This window comes from Somniosus microcephalus, chromosome 11 (assembly GCF_052327205.1).
Source record: "Somniosus microcephalus isolate GS21.2 chromosome 11, FLI_Smic_1.0, whole genome shotgun sequence".
NCBI classification, from domain to species: Eukaryota; Metazoa; Chordata; class Chondrichthyes; order Squaliformes; family Somniosidae; genus Somniosus; species Somniosus microcephalus.
In genome coordinates this window covers 133,697,299-133,703,141 of record NC_140997.1, presented here as the reverse complement: position 1 = coordinate 133,703,141, position 5,843 = coordinate 133,697,299, and the positions used below count along the sequence as shown (strand labels likewise).

The following is a 5,843-nucleotide window of genomic DNA, read 5'->3' as shown; positions in this document are numbered from 1 at the left end:
TGCCCTTTTTTTCTCAGTTCTGTAGACAGGGTTTCGACCCGAAACGTTGACTCGGTTTCTCTCTCCACGGATGTTGCCTGGCCTGCTGAGTTTTTCCAGTGTCTTCTGTTGTTATTTCTCATTAATCTGGGACAGCTCGCTAACGGTGACATCATTCCCTTTTTGTGAGCTGCTCTTGTTTATTCAGCAGCTCGTGCTAATCAGAGCGCCTCTCCAGGTCGAGCAGCACGGGTCACGTCTCGGGTCAAGCGGAGGCCGTTAACACTGCAGCACGTAGCCGTGATGCTCAGGCTCCTCTTCGAATCTTAAATAGCTCAGCACCATCTCAAACCGGACCATACACAGGGTACCTTACTCATGCCACGGGCTTCTGTCATCACTTGGGGAGTGTTCATCCTTGTGTTCAAATCCCTCCATGACGTCACCCTTCCCTATCTCCAACCTCCTCTAGCCCTACAAACACCCCCAACCGAGATCTCTACACTCCTCCATTTATGGCCTGTTGTCCATTCCAGATTTTCACTGCTCCACCACTGGTGGCCGTGCCTTCAGATGTCGAGGCCCCAAGCTCTGGAATTCCCTCCCTAAACCTCTCCGCCTCTCTACTCCTTTAAGGCGCTCCTTAAAATCTACATTTTTTGACTAAGCTTTTGGTCACCTGTCCTGATATCGCTTCATGTGGTTTCGGTGGTCATGTTTTGTTGCTTCCTGTGAAGGGCCTTGGGAGGTTTACTACATTAAAGGCGTTATATAAAAACAAGCTTGTGTTATATATTCTCTCACCCTTTCCTAAAGTTGGTTTAGCCTTTTATACGGCCCACCATTTAAAAAGATTAAGTGGGGGGGGGGGGGGGGGTGGAGAATCTGGTCTGATTCCTGAATCACACTCCCTAGGCAGCCTCAGAGGTCCAGAAAACAGGCTCGGGCCTTCTCTCCCGGTGTGGGAGGGTCGCTTTACTTTGTGATTGAATTTGAAACAGGAGGAGTTCTTTTGTTCTTTCAATCCCCTCCCTCATTCCCAGCCCCTAAACTGGCCTTTTAATCTGTTTCATTTCCTGCTTTTTTCTCAGTTCTGAAGAAGGGTTTCGACCTGAAACGTTAACTCTGTTTCTCTCTCCATGGATGTTGCCTGGCCTGCTGAGTTTTTCCAGTGTTTTCTGTTGTTATTTCAGAGTCAACAATGTGCCTTCGTTCAATCGCTTCTCCAAGGGAGTCTGCCGATGATGTCACCAGTCAGCCTAATGCTGAGCTCATTACCATTTCAATCTAATTAAAGTTGATGATTCGCAGTCAGGTCTGGTTTTATAAAGGGCATGGATGGGGCCATTCCATTTTTCCCTCTTTAAAAAGTGTACATTTGGAACGAGAAAAGGCAATTTCACCCTGTCGAGCCATTCTTACCCACTTAATCTCCCGGGGAACGGTGCCCACCCAAGCCAACGTCTATCCAAACTTGCATTCCCCACCAACACCTTCTCAGGGCAGCTGGTGACGGGCAATGCCAGCGACACCACATCCCGAGAAAAGATATGAAAGAGCCCCATTACAAATAGAATCTATTGGTCTGCAGAAAATGCCTGGAATCTGCCTCCAGTGGAGTGATTGGAGTCAGGATCTCGCTGTTGGGGCAGACCCACATTCCACCAGTGCCAGGTGCAGCGTTCCCAAGAGTGGCCCTCTCACAAGACATTGGTTGGATAGTGCATTCCCCCACCCGCACCCCCCGCCATTAGCTGTGCCGTCGACCACCTTAGCCCCAGGCTCTGGAATCTCTCCTCCATTGGCTATTTTGATAATGCTGCTCTGAACTGCCTCGGGACTTGTTCGACATTGAAAGGCTCTGTAGAAATGCAGGTTGTTGTGGATTGTGGCCCTCGATAAAACATCCCCGAGTAAAATGGACTTGCACAAGGAAAGCACCTCATCACGCTCCCAGAAAAATCCCGGAGCGTTTCACATCCCATAATTTACTTTGACACAAAGTGATTGTTGTTATGCGGGCAAACTAACAGCAGCCAACTTGCACACAGTGATTGGATGAATGGCCAACCAATCTGTTCCCTATTGGAGGGAGAAATACTGCTCTCGTCAGTAGTGCCCATGGGATCTGTAAAGCAGCAGAACGGCCTCACAGGCTTCAGTTTAATGTCTCATCCAGGGAACAGCACTTCTGACTATGCAGCACTCCCTCTCTACTGATGTATTAACCTAGATAGATTATGAACCCACAAGGTCCTGGCTCAGAGGCAAGAGCTGACAACACCACCATAAACGTTGAATTTTCTTTAAAAGCCTTGCAGGTGGAACTTTAAAATATCTTCTGATAATCCAATTAAATGATATCCACCAATCAGTTACCAGCATGACCTGTAACATCTAAAAATCAATGTAGTCTTCTCCACAGGAGTGAGCCAACACTGAAACCCTCCAACACGTGGACCCTGGGATAAATGTCACCCTCCACAGAAACATCAGTCAGTCACAGTCAGACAATAATACAGCACAGAAGGAGGCCATTCAGCCCATCATGCCTGTTTTTCATTTAAATAAATCTTTAAAAGCACAGTGACAAGGAAGGCTTGCTAACTCGTTTCCTTCGTGCTCCGTCAACTTTTCTTCTGACACCTGATACACGGCACCCCCATTCCGAGTCCGGTTCAGCCTCTGTATAGACGGTCGCTAATAACAGTGCAATGGAGCAGGGGAACTGGCTGGGCCCCACAGGGAGCCTCAATAACCTCGGTGATCAGGAGTGGAAACCAAGGCCAATTTTGCCCCTCCTTAACCCAAGACCACTGCGGCCAATTTTAACATCGTCTCACACCAGCACCCGAGATCAGACTACTCTGCACTGACTGGGAGACACACTTGTACACACACGGAACCCACATGCAGACACGTAGTCTCATCTCTGCACATACCCATAAACGCCCGCCTGCCCAGACACAACACGCACAGACCCCCCCCCCCCCCCCACGACATGCGTGCGCGCACAGACCCAGACACACACAAACCCAGACAAGCGCACGCACGCACGCACGCACGCGCACACACACACACACACACACACACACACACAGACCCACACCCAGGCAGGCGCGCGCGCACAAAAACCCAGGCCCATGAACACAAACCCGGGCGGGCACAGGCACAGACAATCCCAGGCACGCACGCGCACAAACCCCCAGGCGCGCGCGCACGCACACACCCCCAGGCGCACGCGCGCGCGCACATCTACAGGCGCGCGCACGCGCGCACATCCACAGGCGCACGCGCGCGCGCGCACACACATCCCCAAGCGCGCGCACGCACACGTCCCCAAGCGCGCGCGCGCACACACACACCCCAAGCGCGCGCATACATCACCGGGCGCGCGCACACACACACACACACCCGGGCGCGCGCACAAACAGAAACAAACACACGCGCGCGCGCGCACACAAACCAAGACTGGACTGAGACTCAATTTTAAACCCCTTTTGTGCAGTGCAAGGACGCAGAGTGAGACCAGAGCTTCGTATGGACACCATAAGGAGCGAGTACACGGGGCATGGATGAACAGGACACAGGGACCGGGACTCACCACAAAGCAGCAGCAGAGATCCCAGGAGGGTCAGCACATGGATTCCAGATGTTCCAGATAGAGCAGAGGGTGATACGCAGAAACGGCTAGAGCTGTCGACCTGCGGACTCTCAGACTCAGCGCTGCCCAGACTCTGGGGAAACTCCGCAATTTATCAGCTGCTGGCGGCGCTCAGCCAATCGGCGGCCGCCCGGCTACTGCATCAGACAAGCCGGGAGCCAGAGGCTGCTGCTTAAAGGGGCCGTTCCGCCTCTACGCAAACCCACTGCGGCTTAAAGGGGCCGTTCCGCCTCTACGCAAACCCACTGCGGCTTAAAGGAGCCGCTCCAACTCTCCGCAAACCCACTGCTGCTTAAAGGGGCCTCGCCGCCTCTCAGCAAACCCCCTGCTGCTTAAAGGGGCCGCGCCGCCTCTCAGCAAACCCCCTGCTGCTTAAAGGGGCCGCTCCGACTCTCAGCAAACCCCCTGCTGCTTAAAGGGGCCGTTCCGATTCTCAGCAAACCCCTGCTGCTTAAAGGGGCCACTCTGACTCTCACCAAACTCCCTGCTGCTTAAAGGGGCCGCGCCAACTCTCAGCAAACCCCCCACTGCTTAAAGGGGCTGCGCCGCCTCTCAGCAAACCCCCTGCTGCTTAAAGGGGCCGCTCCGACTCGCAGCAAACCCCTTGCTGCTTAAAGAGGCCGCTCCTATTCTCAGCAAACCCCCTGCTGCTTAAAGGGGCCGCCCTGACTCTCACCAAACTCCCTGCTGCTTAAAGAGGCCACGCCAACTCTCAGCAAACCCCCTGCTGTTTAAAGGGGCCGCTCCAATTCTCAGCAAACCCCCTGCTGCTTAAAGGGGCCGCACTGACTCTCAGCAAACCCCCTGCTGCTTAAAGGGGCCGCGCCGACTCTCCGCAATCCCGCTGCTGCTTAAAGGGGCCGCGCCGACTCTCAGTAAACTCATTGCTGCTTAAAGGGGCCGCTCTGAATCTCCGCAAACCCACTGCTGCTTAAAGGGGCCGCTCCGACTCTCCGCAATCCCGCTGCTGCTTAAAGGGGCCGCTCCGACTCTCAGCAAACCCACTGCTGCTTAAAGGGGCCCCTCCAACTCTCACCAAACCCACTGCTGCTTAAAGAGGCCGCTCCAACTCTCAGCAAACCCCCTGCTGCTTAAAGGGGCCACTCCGACTCTCCGCAATCCTGCTGTTGCTTAAAGGGGCTGCGCTGACTCTCAGCAAACCCCCTGCTGCTTAAAGGGGCCGCTCTAACTCTCCGCAAACCCACTGCTGCTTAAAGGGGCCGCTCTGACTCTCTGCAATCCCCCTGCTGCTTAAAGGGGCCGCTCTGACTCTCTGCAATCCCGCTGCTGCTTAAAGGGGCCACTCCGACTATCAGCAATCCCGCTGCTGTTTAAAGGGGCTGCTCCGACTGTCCACAAGCCCACTGCTGCTTAAAGGGGCCACTCTGACTCTCTGCAATCCCCCTGCTGCTTAAAGGGGCTGCTCTGACTCTCTGCAATCCCGCTGCTGCTTAAAGGGGCCACTCCGACTCTCAGCAATCCTGCTGCTGCTTAAAGGGGCTGCTCAACTATCCACAAACCCACTGCTGCTTAGAGGGGCCGCTCCAACTCTCAGCAAACTTCCTGTGGCTTAAAGGGGTGGCTTTGACTTTCCGCAATCCCGCTGCAGATTAAAGGGGCTTCTCTGACTCTCAACAAACCCACTGCTGCTTAAAGGGGCCGTGCCACCTCTCAGCAAACCCACTGCAGTTTGAAGATTCAGGAAAGAGTAAATTTAAAAGCAGCGAGAGCGATGTCAAGGCTCCAGAGCAGAGTAGAGTTTTGGGTAAAAATAAACAGAGTGGGTCAGGAAGGGACAGAGAGAGTAACATCAGTGACTAAGGTGACATCAGGGAAAAATAGAAATAAGTCAAAGTTAAAGGCACTATATCTAAATGCGTGAATCATTCGCAACAAAATAGATGAATTAATAGCGCAGATAGAAATTAATAGATTTGATCTAATAGCCATTACGGAGATGTGGATGCAATGTGGCTGAGGTTGGGAACTAAATATTCCAGGATACTTAACTTTTAGAAGAGATAGGCAAAATGGAAAAGGAGGAGGGGTAGCCCTGATAAACGATGGGATAAAGACAGTAGAGAGAAAGGATCTTAGCTCCGAAAATCAAGAAGTAGAAACAGTTTGGGTGGAGCTAAGAAACAGCAAGGGGCAGAAAACGTTGGTGGGAGTTGTTTATAGGCCCCCTGATGCACTATCA

The 5,843-nt window shown here is 52.8% G+C and overlaps 1 protein-coding gene across 1 annotated transcript in view; it reads right to left on the bottom strand.

The window, feature by feature from the left end:
* pcbp4 (poly(rC) binding protein 4) overlaps positions 1-3,721 on the bottom strand; it is a 32,880-nt gene extending 29,159 nt beyond the window's left edge. Inside the window, 1 exon segment of the mRNA XM_086001282.1 lies at positions 3,584-3,721. The gene's annotated coding sequence lies outside the window, so the exon portion shown is untranslated.
* Positions 3,722-5,843: the final 2,122 nt, after the last annotated feature.